General features: G+C 39.3%; 1 protein-coding gene across 2 annotated transcripts in view; it reads left to right on the top strand.

Moving 5' to 3' along the window:
- Positions 1–209: 209 nt before the first annotated feature.
- LOC134881491 (leucine-rich repeat and fibronectin type-III domain-containing protein 2) overlaps positions 210–15,751 on the top strand; it is a 115,725-nt gene continuing 100,183 nt past the window's right edge. For both annotated transcript variants that reach the window (XM_063908875.1, XM_063908874.1), the window contains exon 1: positions 210–785. The gene's annotated coding sequence lies outside the window, so the exon portion shown is untranslated. The remainder of the gene's footprint in view (positions 786–15,751) is intronic.

Below are 15,751 nucleotides of genomic sequence, written 5' to 3'. Positions count from 1 at the left end.
GGCTCTTTACGCGTAATCATCTCTACAATCTCTCCGATGTTTGTTTGCGTAAATGCACGATAGTTCCAGCTGACCTGCTTCTTGCCTACCCCACTCCCCCAACCCCCCCTCCACTTCTCTCCTCTCCCGGGTGGGCTCAGTGATACCTCATGGTGTTTGTGCCATCTAGGGTTATCCGCCGCTTCATTGCAGTCTTTCTAGCGCAGAGACTTCACACTCCACCATCTCCTCACTCTCGGACCACTCCTGAATTATTCACAACAAAAACTTTCTTTTGGGATATTCCCCTCTTTTTCCACACCGGCTTGGATGTGCGTTTAGGAGCCACCAAAGAGAAGCAAGGGACATATTGCGTGTTTTCACCGACAAGTAAGTACGGCACCGCGGGGAAGAAATAGAAAAACGCCTGTGCCATGTAGCAGCACTGTCTCTCCCTCTCTAAAGAAAGACATACTGGAAATACATCTACGAGCCCCGCACAGCAGCCAGCTAGTTATTTTTTACTTGAAGGGGGGAAACTACAAATATTCTGTGAAGCTCTTAGTCGCAGTTTGGCTCCAGGCGAAAAAAGCCAGAGCAACTGCTTACTGCTGGGGGTGGGGGTGAAACATTGTGAAGTGCGAAAGAAGAGCGATATGCGGCTTGTTCGGCAGCTGGTTTCGCAGTTCGTTTCCTGGAATTAGTGGATGAATGGGAAGGGAGCGGCTGAAGCCTCGAACCGGGGAAAGAGAATACTCGGTGAGAGCGAGAGGAGGCACACAATGGATACTTGTCCGTCTCTAAAGGTGAGGAATAACGTTTATTGTGAGAGTGTTCTGCTCAGATTTAAAATTAGTAGTGTTTCCATATGTTTTGGACATTCTTCTTACATTGTACATGCAACATCTTTCCTCAAGCTCTGCTTTTGTTTGCTGTGAACGCACAAGCAGTAGGTTGGAACACTCCTGCAATTACAGGTAATCCGGAGAAAGTAACAATGCACCGTGCTATGGAGCTTTTATTTATTTGCATTTTGTAAATGTACATAAGTGGGGAAAAGGTCGTAGCGTTGCAGGGTAACCAAGCAGAGAGCTTGGATAGTTGTGCCCGACGCATACTAATCCAGGGTGTGTATGAATGTGCATGTTTTTTTGGAGAGGTGTGTGTGTGTGTGTGTGTGTGTGTGTGTGTGTGTGTGTGTGTGTGTGTGTGAGAGAGAGAGAGAGAGAGAGAGAGAGAGAGAGAGAGAGAGAGAGAGAGAGAAACAGGGAGGGAAAGAGGAGGAGAGGAAGAGATTAGCCTACTCTTCCCAAAATGTTCCCTGATCGCAGAAGCTTTATTAAAACTCCTTTTAAGTTGTTTTTGCGTGTGAGACAGTTGGGGATTATATATAACATCCTCCTATGTGCTGATTTTCTTTTTAAAACTAGCAGTCCCAATAGAATGCATTTCATTTGTGTGTCTGGTTAAGGGATCGATGGCCGCCTCGAGGCATCATGGGAAGCAGTGTAACGCCACCACCCGCTGTAATCACCACCCTCTTGTGGATTACAAGTGGTAGCATGGCAGTGTGGAGGTAGAGAAGCCTGTTCAGCACCATGGACAGTGCTGGGAAGTATGGAACTGCAAGTAGGAGGGGATGCTTTGACACCCACAATGGGGCATTTATCGACTTTTGAATGGCTGCTATGTTATTCTCCTTAAAGCATCACACTGTGAAGGATTTGTCTGAAAAAAATGTGGAGATTTTCCGATAAAAGCGCTGCATTTTACTGAAGTGTTTCAACTGTGTTTGAAAACAGAATAGTTCTGACTCACCGACAAGTGCACTCTATACAGGACTTACCTTGTATTGTTGTGTAATTTATGTGAGTGCATCTCACTGTCACGTCTACAATTGATGTCTGATGGACCAAAAATAGCTCATGTAAAAGAAGATTAAAGATCCCCTGTATTTTTGTCTATATTGTTGGATATACAGTTTATTTTAATGGAGTTTCACACAATGCATTTTGCTCAAAAATATCCTACAGACCCTGAACATGTTACATTTAAGTATTTCTCTACTTATCATTTACTTGCAGTAACCTTTTTGGTCACTAGGGGGTAGCAGAATAAAGTTTTAAACAAATCGTAGACATATTATAATACGTTTAATGAGTGACTTTCTTAGCAAACTGTTTCTTATTCACACATCCAGCAGTAACAGAGCTACATGAGTAATTTATTTGACTATCTTTCGTCAACCTGATGAATATACATCCAGTTTTTTCTCTTGTTTTTCTCTATTTTGTTCCCTACCACCTCCTAACAGAAATACTCCCTGACAATATAATGATTTTCACAAGGCCACACCCAATTCAAACCTGACAAATCCCAAATAAAGTAATCTCTCATGTTAAATAGTCAGAGCTGTTATACATATTTAAGAAAATCAAATGCTGAGTATGACCCAGTCACTAAAAATAATTTAAAAAACACATTTTACGGCCTATAGAGCTATTTTAAATCAAAGTTGAACCATTTATAATACACATCAAGATTTTCTCTGATGAATGCTTTGTTGCACTTACTAAGAATGTAGTGCTCTGTCTAAGACTGATGCAGATGGGCTTTCAATACGAGTTAGTTGACAGCCTCAGTGCTTCAGTATTAGACACTAAGGGGCACTGACGAGGTGTGTAATTTTGAGAGTTTTAAATAAGACTGCCATTGAAAATGATCTGTTTTTGGCTCTACACATAACTAACACAGTTTTGTTACCACCTGTTGGTTGTCGGCTACATAGCAAGTGGTTTTGTTAGAATAACTTACTGTTACTCGAGAACGAACTGTGTAAATCATTATCATTCTGGTATTAAGTTTGTCATCGTTAACAGTCACAACACAACCGTCAGAAGTGCCCATCTGATATGTTCATATCCCTGGCAGTTATTGTCTGTCAATGCTTGATGCCAGAATGACACTTGAGGGTTAATGCCTTCTGTCTAGATGCTCACTGAAATTGATAGGCCTGTCTTGACAGATGAGATAACTTGCAATCGCAAGGAAACACAATTTACGGGTACAGGCAGATGGATGCTGAGGATGCACTCAGAAGTAGGCCAGATCTACCTTGGGGAGAAACCTGCCATGCGCTGAAGGCTCCTAGAGAGTGCTGGAGCACTGTTGTTCTGCAAGGGAAATTATGAGAAGGGAGAGGTGGGAGGAACAGAGGACTGTTTTATTAAATGCCACACATGGTGAAATAATAAAGAGGGGATCAATCGCTCTTCATTTCTTGTTCGCATGGAATAGCTTTGATGGGAGGCAATTGAAGTTAAGCTAAAATTAAGTGGAAAATAACTCTGGATTTAGCCCTAAACCCTCTGTGGAGTTCTACCCTGCATGACGCAAGTCTCCAAGTCGAAGAAAAACTGGGGCTTGGTTCCTTTCCAGAAAACTCTCCCTCATGGCTCCATTCACTCACCAGCAGAACAAGCTAGGTGCACAGAAAAATAAATCTGAAATACAAGCAAGGAGGAGAGAACATGCAGGCAGTCAGATGCGTTTGATCTGTTTGTAAAATAATGAATATACAGCGCAGCGTTTCCTGGGAATGGAGCACAGCTGCCGGGCATTTCCATGTGCTTCTGCACCTCAAATTGCCCGGCATCAGCGGGAAACATTTGCCTAATGAATTTAATCAGTGCTCCTGTTGTCACCGAGTTGGTCTTTTGTTTGAGCGCCTGGTGACCACGGTCCAGCTGCTGTAGTGCAGCATATGTGCAGAGTGAAGATGACACTTCATGCAGCGTTCAGAGGAATCAGCTGCTAAGGCAGGGCCCCAGCTCGTGTTGAGGGTTGTGATAGATAGTTGGGAGATGCAGCCCTAGAGAACTCCTTATTCTGCCTTTTTCTTCTTCCAACCACTGTAAAAAGACAAGATAATCTTAGGTTAATCTGTTTATGACCCAAACCCTAACCCTATGTTTGTGGCATGTATAATCCTACTAGCTACAAATACATTATTACTTAATTAACAGCCATTGTGTTAAGTGGTGAGCTCTGTTGTACTTTTAATAAGGTTTTCAATTGTTTGTATTTTTGCATTTGGTCTTTGTATAATATTATTACTTATTATTTTATGATTGTGATTTGAGTCAGGTGAGTATGTGCGGCTCTCATTTATAATCACCTGTGTAAGATCTGTGTGGGAGACCGGGTGACAGGGTTGCTGTATTTTTTGTTGACCGCAACTTTCTAATAGATGGATTATTTGGATTATATGTATGTACACTTTATAATAAATTGATCATTTTCATTAAATAAATGTTTTGTTCAAGGCATTTTGGATCTCAGCATTGATTTGCAATAGCGATAACAATTTGTGTTTGTTGGTGAAATCGCAAACAATGTTTATCCATATATTCAATTGGACTTGTCATTTGCTTAAAATATGTGATGATCCACAGAAAGAGTAGCTTTTGGTCAAACTTGGGAAGTTTTTGCAGGGTAATACAGGCAAGAGAAGTACCAAAAGTTTTGAAAAGTAATTCCGGATAATTCTGATATCTGAGAGACGCTCGCATACCAAACAAAGCACCAATGAGCTATGCGTCCTGATACTGATTAAATAATACAAATAATGCCTCCAGCGTTTGATGTCATGACAAGGAATGGGTAGCTTTCAGCACGAAGAAAGGCTGCATTTTTCTGCCAAACTGCCTTTTTATTCTCCAGTGTGCGACCTGGAGCTTCCCACCAGCTGAGTGGGAACGGAATTTGCTTTTCACTGCATGTACAGTATCTCACAACAACACAATGCATTTAAGTGGTGGAAGAAATGTAGCAAAATGTTTCAACTTCAAAATAAACCTAAAGTACTAGGGGTTTCCCCAAGCAAGAATTTACCCAGTCGAATCTGATTGGTCAAGTATTTCCTTTCGTCAAGGGATCGACAATTAATGTTAGTTTTTTTTTACTCATTGATTCCATTTTGTTTAAGCTTAAAGAAAGACAGCACAACTGTACAGTACTGAAAAAAGGCAGAAATCAATTATTAAAAGTAATCTTTCATTTCGAAATGATAGCTTTATTCTGTTAGCCTTTCTGAGGCAACGCTAAGATGCTGCTTTGGTGATCCAGCTGATTTATAATATATCCAAGCATACACCAAGCCGATTGATTAAAAATGCAAGTGTGATTTTAACATTTTTAAATGCTTACACTACATATCATTAACTGTTTAGATAAAGCAAGACATTCTCGACTTTCAGCACCCCAACCCTAACCCTAACCCCAATGGAATGTTCTGTTGTTTCATAACCACATTTGCGAGCACTGTGACAATTAGTAATCCAATCAGGTCCTTTTCATTGAATCTTCAAATAGTGGATTGTTCAGGGTCACCCTTAAAAGTAACAAAAGTTTATTTAACTATGAAACTTCTACACAGTTTAGACTGCACAAGCAGATGTAGTTGTCTGAGAAATCCTTACTAAGGGACACTGCGTGGTAAAAAGTTTAAAGCACAACAGTGATATACTATTTTATGGCATGTATTCACCCTACAAAAACCTTCAAATATGTACATAAGGATTAGTTTATAAACTCCAAAACGTTACTCTGACTTTTTCATTGATATATAAATTAATCTCATTCAAATAATAGTACGAGTTCGACCTCTCGAGATCAATGCAAGACTTTACATTTATGAGAATGGAGAACCTACACTTTCTCAGGTCCTTTGCCTTTGTGTAGAGGCTTAACCTTCTTACAAAGTCAGACAAGAAAGAGCGCTTTTGGGCTGGCGTTAGATCAGCTACCTGTGTCGTAAGGTGGATTTCTCTGCTTGTCTCAGCAGGAAGCCCTTGACTCAGGAGAATATCAAAGTGAGCGGCAAACAACAAGGACAGAGCCTCTCTGGAGCTTTAGCGAATATCTCGGGGAGTTTACATATGAAACATCAACCTTGCTTTGTGAAACATTAGTTAGAACATTAAGATGTCACTGTTGATGAACCAACATGGCCGCTGGTACTTAGATACACAGCAGCAGCTACGGATGTACCTCAGAATATTTGTTCTTGAGCAATAATTATGGAACCAGCATCGCCAACAGTGAGGAGCAAACCCTTATTACAATCATGACTAAGCACTTTGAGTACATAAGGGAAAAGTGTACCGAGTCAGATTACAGAGGGTAAATTCAACTTATTTTCCTTTCTATGTTTGGCTGGTAAGCGCTGAGAGCTGCCAGTCTTATTTTTGCTGTCACCGTTTTCTCCGCTCCCACATGAATTCTCTGGTTGTTGTTGCACTTTACAATGCAGTGCCCCCCCCCCCCCCCCCCCCCTGTCATTTAATAGCGGGCTCATTCATCATAGTCAGCAGTTCAAGCCCACTCAAGCTACAGTATATCAACAAACCTTTACATTTTGAAAGCCTCTAGGTTCAGGCCTTTGCTGCTCACAAAGCGTTCAGTACAACTGATTGGAGGTCATGTGTTCTCTAGTGTCTCACACAGGACAAAAATATACTGTGTGGGCATGGCGGCAAGTTTCTGGGAATTTTAAGAATAACACTCTAACTTGGTAACTAGGTTTGATTTTTTTCCTAAAACATGTTTTAAAAAGGGGTTGTTTCTGTAAAATATCATACATGCAAGATATGTTTTTTTCCACAGTGCATTGCTTTTGTGTCTCCAAATAACATAGTCTTGGTAACTGAGCCATGGCTTTGCATCGTCCAACTTTGGGGGTTATGTACCCGCACCTTTTGCATTTACTTATAAGGATTTCAAAGGATTTATTTGTCATATTAACAACAACTAAAGTGTGTTTTTAGCAATGCAACATACAGTAGTGGCTCCATGGTTCCCTTCCTCTGAGGACACAGTTGACCTGTCAGTAGGTCAGTGTCTGGCATCAGACTAAGTAGCAGAGATTATCCTGATTCAACTTACCTCAATGTAAACATGAAGGAAGAGACCATGATTGACTTGAGAAAGGCCCATGCAGCCCTGCACATGAAACAATCCCTAAATAAAGGTTCTAAGAAGTACAATCATTCCTCGTTTGTGCAGTGTGGACATACAAAGGGGAATTCTTAGAAGTGTGTTCTTGGAACCAGTGTTGGGAAAAGTATTCAGATTCCTAACTTAGAGAAAATAGAAATACTAGTCTAAAATAGTTTTTCTCTGTATTCTATCAGTATACATTTTTTTGTGTTTTTTTTGTTCCCTCACACACACAACAGATTACATTACAATGTGGTGTTTGTCAATGTGGAGTCACGTTTTTCTTCTTTGTATACTGCTGGGAAGATACGTAGTACTGCATCATAACATATGACGATACTATGTATGTTATGTACAAGGTAACTATTGCCCCTTTTCTACCAAACCTGTTTCAAGATCCGTTCTTGCGCTTTTCTGGTGCTTTTCTGGTTCTACTCTGTAGCACCCCTTGTGTTTCCGAGTGGAGCTCAAGTGGAGCTGCGTCATTGCGTCATCGTTGCGTCATGGCGTAAACGTTTATGTGCCTTTTTATGACCCACGTGGCGTTTTACTTTGCTGATTTTCTCCCCAACGCGACTCACTACAACGTCAAACGAGGACTGCATCGGGTCGACGCTCGTACAGTTTTTAATCATACGAAGCCAGATTAAATTACAGAACTACTTCTCTAACCTTAACTTTTCTCTAGAGTGCCGTAGTTCATCGTTTATTAATGTGTTTCAGTGGAATTTACCGCCCGCTGCAGCTCTGCTCGTCAACCGGCGTTTAGTCTGCCATTAACTCATGCCAGCAGCAGCTGGTAAGTATTCACTGTCTGACTGTCACACAAGCAGCTGATGCATATCCCCATCCCCATAAGTGAGTGTGTTTCACTCTGAACTGACACTGTTTGGCATCACAACACTGTTATGAAAGTTTCTCTGTCATTGGACAAGTGTCAGCATAGCAACGAAAGCTAATCTGACTATGCCAGCGAAGATCCGATTTTCGGTGCTTAGACGCTGCGGTTGAACAACGAAGAACCAGACCTTGCATGAAATTCCCGCACTGTGTCGAACTGTGATAAACTTCCACCGGTCCGAAAACGTCTTTAGACTGCACGTCCCTACAGAGGATAATGCAGTCAGCCGTCCATCAGTGGGAATTCCCTCCCTACTATCCATGACATTTATACTAAACGCTGACGCCTTCAGGATCATATAAGCTAGCAGAGCATCCGAGCAAGATCCTCCAGACTCAGCAACAGCTTCATCCCCTCAGGCGGTGTCAGACTCCTCCACACCCTGCTGCCCATGGACCCCCAGTCCAGTCATGAACCATGTTTTTCCTTTCTTTAACACTGTCTTGTATAGTCGTTCTGTGCATTGCACTACATGCTTTTATCTTTATCACTGTTGCTCTGCTCCCATTGACTGTTGCATCATTCATGTTTCTTGTTTTACACCAGGAGACACCCAAATGTGTTCCAGAGGTGGAGTACCATTTTCAGAATCATATTAAATAGGATTTTAATTATTGTTGCATTAATATGTTAATGTTGCAACTGGTAAAGGAAGAGTCATCTTTAATGACTTACTCTACTACATTGCATGCAAGACTGTTAATTCTTATAAATAACTGACAATGGGGATTTCACTTGAATTAAGTAGAGGAACTGTGATAGGCTGTACTGTAAGGTACGGTTTCACATTACATTCAAATTATATGCACACCATTTTAATTTATTAGTCTTTTAATCTGAAAATCCCTAATTTAATGCTTACTATGTGCCTTCAGCCTTCTATTAAAATCAACACAAATAAAAAAAATGAATCCTCTGCTGTATGTGCCTCTGGGTTCAAATGACCCAGGGTGGCCATTAATATGCAATGATTAATTGCATTTGTATAACCTATGAGTAGGGCACACTTCATATAATTCCATTAATTCCCAAACTGGAGCCATGTATTCACACAAAAACATAGTTTCATATTCACATTTACAGTATATAAACATATTGAAAGAATGGGACTACTACAATATATCACAGTTTGTTGGAAATCGTCCTCCAAACAAATTGCCCACATTTGTTTCCCACTATGTTGTGAAAAAATCCAAAGTTATCACTGCTCCGTTAGGCCGGCTCCTCTTATCCGGCGGTGCGGCAAGCCCTGAGGTTAGCAACAAAAACTGTTTAGCTCCAGAGAACTTAATGTAGAGCTCCTCGTGCCGCTACGGAGTGATAAGATTCAGGCTCTGCTGGGGATGTCGCCACTGTAATTTAGAGAAGGGGATGGAAAAGATTATCTTCCTAAGCCCCTGAGCAAAATAAAGAAGTAGTGAGAAAAAACTAAAGACAGAAGCATTGAGTCATAGTTGATGGCAAACAGGGATAATAAAGAAGTCTTTTAGAGGAAGGTTTGCCGGTTTTATCCCACTTATTATTCATTGGATGAATGTGAGAGTTACAGGAACTGTGTCCAAAAGGTCAACATGTAGGCGAGCGTCTTTACTCTGCTGCAGCCGGATATGAAAAAAGACGACGATGTATTAGATATTCTGCTTGTCTTGCCATGGCAAAGCTGTTGAACGTGTTGGAAAAGCAATATTTTTGTCTTCGTGTTTGATTAGATCTTTTTCAAATCCACCTTAAACTTCATTTGACGTATGCTAAGCTGTGTCCTTGAGCGAGGAGGTATGTTTCTTCTGACTGGAATTCCTTAGAGATATGAACACATTTTGGTGCTATCAATAAGTAACAATCACATGGGTGCTACTTAAAGTGCTCATTAAGATTGGCTCTCAAGATTTCAGCACCAGAGTTGTCCATGCTCTCTTATAAATTGCCGTCATTAGGCAGAAAATGTCCCAATTTTTCCTTAAACTTGAAGTTCCCTCTCAGCAGCGTCTTTGATAAATTGATAGCAGGTCTTTTAATCTCATCGTGCTCCTTTGGGGTCCTCTCCGATGATTGCACCGTTGATGGGTTCTTTGCAAAGAGCTTGCCTTGTCTCACTGCGGTGAGTTTACATCTGTTAGGCAGCATGGGCCGTAAGTATGCACACAGTGTTCCCTCCGCACTGCGTTTGAACGCTAACCTTTTCTTTTGTTTGTTTATTAGGCATTCAGTGGAGGGAAATTGCATTGGAGTAGACTGAATGGTTTTTTCATCATATAACTCTCAATGGCTGTTAAAGCGCACACTTTCAATCGTTGTTGAAGGTTAAGTTTAACTTTAGATTTAGTCCTTTATCAAGGTTTGCATAATGAAAGAAAACCAAATACACCTTTATTGCATGAGTAGACTCATTAACTTCTCATACGGCTGTAACTTAAAGGACCCTTTGCTGCTTTTTCGGGTTCCCTTTCCTGAAGTATGTTGTATAGGATCCCTCCAGAGGGAGTTTCTCTCCCAAGCACTCTCTCCCACCTGCCTGAATGCCTTTGTTTTCTTCCATAACGTTATGAAATCACTATGTAACATGCCCGCTTCTATTGTCTTGCGCTCCAACAGATTGTATGTGATAGGCTAAGGGACATCTCTAAGCGCTTGACCAATCAGACCAGAGCCGGCCAGCTAACCAATCAGAGCAGAGTAGCTCTGGTTTCAGACAGAGGGTGAAAAGAGGTGCTGGAGCACAGGCAGTATGAGAAAAATAAAGAGCTTTTTGAATATTAAAGTATGGAGACATGTCCCAGTAGAGCCTCAAAATATAATATCAAACTGAAAATAAGCACAATATGTCTTCTTCAAATGCAGTGTGCATACTGAATGTGGTTATTATTTAAGGATGCTGTTCACAAACTTTTTTCTATGAGCGAATACACAACCGATTTAAATACATTGTGAGGGGGGAAAAATGATTCTATTGAATCTTGTAAAACAACAATAGGTATTGAGTTAATAATTGCTCTGTTTCTGAAGATTATTCAACAGTAGCATCGCTGTTTTATGGACACACATTTTCCTTATTATACAGTACAAAGCTGTTAAGTACGTGGACGTTTTTGAATACTGACTGCTAAAACAGTTTGCATTTAGTTGCACCGTCTGAAAAGTCAATTAGTTCCTCTTTTTAATTTATTATGGTGAGCCTATGTATGATGTTAAATACAGTAGAATAAAGAATGCATAGCTTTGGAAAGCATTTTTCATTCAAACTGCTTCAACAAACATGTTTCATTATTCCCTCCTATTTTCAATAGACTGAACAGAAAAACACCATCTGCCTCTGGCTGTGGGCAGAACAATTTCCTGGAGAATCCTTTGTACAGCTACCGTGCACTACTGGGATTGGCTCAGCTGTTTCCGAGCAATGAGACCAGAGATAGGATTGTGTAGAATCATTTAAAATAACCAAAGCATTGCATGTTTTTTCAAAACAATAGCACATGCTTTCTGTGAGTAGTGTAGTAGTGCATCATAGCACAGCCTTATGCTGTATACACCACTCAAATCTGTGCCATTCTGAAAGCACAGTATCTACAAATGAATGAGTCATCTTATTTTTTATTGTGACAATAAACTGCACTAACAGCATTGTTTGTATTTAAAATGTGTTCTATACAGGGTTTCTCCTTAAAAAATATAGAATGAGGCTGCTAACCTCATGTACGGTCAAAATGATTGACCCCCCCCCCCCACTTGCATTAGAGTGAAGTGGAAAATAATAGTTTCTTCATGTCTTAAAGCTGCTGAGTCATATAATGCACCTCAAATAGCAAATAAATCCCGGTTTCTTTACTTCCTTGACAGAAAAAAGGGCAGTAAAAGAAACCATCTAATTCAGAAAATCACAGTTTCAGTGTAAGCCTGCTGCTTGCCACTCGTCCACCGGCAGATATTGTATGAGGGTGCACGCCAAAACTAAGAGGGTGCAGCTCCCTTGTTCCCCGGTTTAGACAAAACCCTGATGAATGTGTAAAGACTTTTGGAAATGTGACTACAGCTTGGACAAAATGAATATTAGTGGATGTAAAAAAATGTTAAATGAAAAGACATTATTATTATTGTTCTACAATGACATATTAATTTAGGACAAATGTTATCTAAACTTCAAGGCTAAAAGTTTAGGATTGTTATAATGCAGACAATGTATGCTTTCTCAGTGAGAACTGTTGCAGAACCAGCTCTTATGAGACATGTTGAGGTGTTTTGGTGAATTATAGAGCTTAGAATAGCTTTTCTGTGCAAACTGTATGAAAAGTTTGTAAAAAGCGGTTTGAGTAATGACTGATGCTTGTTAGCAATCGGAAAAAAAAACTGTAATCACCACACCCTCCGATCCACAATCCATCTCACAAAACTGTTTTGCACTTTGCGCTGTACATGATCCAAAATAACAGTGGCCCATTTCACAAAAGCAATTTGCAAGCACCATATACCCGCAGATCGCTAATGGTGCCAGTGTCCCGTTTCACAAATGACTGCCACTGGCAAATTGCAGATGCATTTGAGAGTTCTACAGTCGTCTTGCATGGCTCACACATATGCTGTTTCTATTCATTCGTGGAAGGTGTCAAAATGTTGCAAGACAAAGTGAGGATTTGTTGGAGATTTTGACCAAAAATACCTCAAACCTACCACTTTATGTTTTTCTCTGCACTTGAAAAATGGCCCAAAGTCTTAATAGTTTTGCCTTTGTTCGCTGTTTGTAAGGCCTAAGCTAAATAAAGTAACCCAATATTTTTTCATCTGACCTTTTCTTGTTGTTTTTTTCTTAATTTTTCTTCCTTTAATTGATTATTTTTAGGTATTATATTTAATTATTTAATTTATTATTATGTTTTTCTTTACCTTTCTTTTTAAATATTGCTTATGTTTTTTGTAAATACTTTTGTTGATGAATCGGTGAATGTCAGCGGTTTCTAATTGTGAAATTGCAGTTCGGCAGCCTGTACACAGTACACGCTGTGCTGAGCCTCTGGTGTGTGGAATGTGAATGATTGTTTTGATTTCGTATATTATATTTCATTTTGTCTTATTTCTACGCAGTTACATCAAATAAATGTGTCGATGTTGTAATGTTTTATACCTTTATTCCTAAAGGTAATTTCCCAATTGGAATGAACCAAGGCATGGGTATGAAATTGTGTTTAAATGTTGCTGATGCTTTGACAATACACCATACATAAGAAGTGGAAGTTGTCCCTGTGATGTCACCAATGGGTTCGGTTGATTTGGCCATTACGACTGTGGCCATCTTGAATGTTTGCCACGGCCATCTTTGTTTTTTAGAATCAAAAGTGGGCGAGGCTTTGTACAAGCAAACACTTGTCACCGGACAACGTGGTGAGGGCCTTTATTGTCTTTTTCCTCTAAATGAAAACTAAATTTGTATCATTCTGCATTGAAGACGACTTGAAACTAGCAATTGAGACAGTAACCTATTTTGGACAATGCCTATTGAGGTATTAATTATTGATAAAAGTAGGGTAATTTTCTCATTTAGGCTACTTTTAAAAAAGTCAGATTTATTTTTGTAAACAGTCTTTGGAAAATTCCAGTTTAAAACTGTCGTGCAACTGCTTGACTTTTCAGAAGTGGAGATTGCAGCTTGCTAATGATTCAGTTTTATAACAAATCTCATCACTTCCTGTGGGAGTTGTCAATGGGCATTAAACCGAGAAACAAATCAAATCATAAAAACATTTTTGGACTTATGAAAGAGTGTTAAGAATGTATATCAGTTATGCAGCACAACAACATTTTGCCTCTTTTACGTCTAAAATTAATTTCCCTTGAAAACCAAAATGGAGTTTATCTGACAAAAAACTGTAAACAAAAAGTTCCACTTCAGTCAGCTGCGTTACTGTCATGTTGAACATCTCCAAGATAGTATATTTAAAATGCAAATGAAGACGATAAGCTGTACATAATGAATGGTTGGGTCCACTGATGTTCTCTCTCCTTGGCAACTTTTACTGTCTCGAGCTCTAATTTCTCCCTGAGGAATAAAGAAACAAGTACTGCGGTATCACTTGGCTGTTCAAAGATTGTATTTTGTTCATGTAGATGATTATCAGCCGTATTGAATTATATACTGCCATTTAATCGCCAATGTCAGTGCTTTTGGGTTAGAAGATGTCTACTACACCTTCATGTAGGTTCAGAATGTTGTTATCCTCAAATTGGAAATCCAGGAGGTAGTATGAGACCATTCAACTTTTCTTAGGGTATGGTGGAATGAAGGATGCATCGATGGGACAGTCAATCAGAGGCATACTACTTTTTTTAAATTATTATTATAATTATTATTATTATAATTATTATTATTATTATTATTATAATTATTATTATTATTATTATTATTATTATTATTATTATTATTATTATTATTATTATTACCAGAGTTCATGTCCATGTGAAACCAATAGTATAACATTAAGTCATTTTAACTGACAAAGCATTAGCCAATTTAATAGTGTTGCAAACAACCATAACCCTAACAAACCAAGGCAAACTAAACTACACCCATTTAAAACCACATTAGTTTTTTTCCTAAACCTTACTACTTAGATATTGTGCATAACTGTACTAAAGAGGAAAACTTAGGAAACTGTGAACCTCTCATAATGTTGGATTTAGATAAGTTGACCTTTAAAAACTTTTAGTGGCCATTTAATAGCGCTAAAAGTGTAAAAATGTGGATTTCTTTTCTTTTTCTGTAATGTATGTAAATGCATACATTTATTTTCATGTATTTCAATTATTTACCAGCTAGTCGAGAAAGCAGCAGAGAGTTTCTTGCTAAACCATGCCGTGTTGAGAGAACGGGCCTCTTTTTGCTTACTTGCCTCCTAACTCCGAATCGAATTTTGGTTTGATTTAGAGGTAAACAGACTAGGCACATGTGGTTTTGTGTTGCTTTCATAAAACTTCTCATTTGCAAAAAAACTGCATCATCAATAAAAGGTATTACTTGATTGAAGTGAATACACTTTTTGATTCTCTATGTTTTCTGCACTTATTGTAACTCGCTTTTGATAACACATCAGCCAAATGAAATGTAATTTAATCTATTCGTACTTTCCATCATCCCTTTGGTATGAATGTTTGAACAGTCTGAAGCATGGTATAGCACTGAGCTATTCTCCATGAAATAACCCTGTGAACAAAGCAGCAGATAATCAGAGAAAAATGCCCTTTCCGACCCACACTGAGCTCCACTTTGTCCGCATGATTCAGTCCCACTGAAAGGCGAATCATCCCAGGAAACTGTTGCTTGATTCTTAAGCTTGAGTAAATTGCTTCTCCTCCCTCAAGCAACAATAGCTGTCTCATTGAAAGAGACCCGGCATACTGGAAAAACAAAAAACGTGTCACTCAATGTTCATCCCCCATCCATCATGGACTGATTTTAGGGGGAACATTTTTTTCGCCTGCATGTGGCGTAGCCCTGTGGCGTCAACGGCTTCTAGCAAACAAGGCACCCGCTGAACTTATTGAAGCGCCAAGCCTGTGTTGTCAGTCTTTCATCCACCAATGATGCTAAAGAGCCCCAGTGCAACAATCATCACAGTGTGCACAAAGCTGTCAGACGCAGCACTACTGATATGAGAAGGAAAAGCAAAGTTATATATACTATGAGATTGAAGTTTCTCTCCAGTGATTACTGCAGCATTGCTATAACAAATAGTCAAGAAAGTAAAACAGAGTTGTATTAACCCTGGTCCAAAGAGCTCAAAGGAGAGTTCCATACAATACTCGTTGAGTCATTTTTCTGTGAAGCTTATAAATAAAAGTTGTGTACTATATTTTTGCATTTTTTAAGCAGCTTTTTCAAGTCTGAGA

The sequence above is a fragment of the Eleginops maclovinus genome, chromosome 19 (genome assembly GCF_036324505.1).
Source record: "Eleginops maclovinus isolate JMC-PN-2008 ecotype Puerto Natales chromosome 19, JC_Emac_rtc_rv5, whole genome shotgun sequence".
Classification (NCBI taxonomy): domain Eukaryota; kingdom Metazoa; phylum Chordata; class Actinopteri; order Perciformes; family Eleginopidae; genus Eleginops; species Eleginops maclovinus.
The sequence above is the reverse complement of the archived record's forward strand: the minus strand, read 5'-3'. Positions and strand labels throughout refer to the sequence as shown.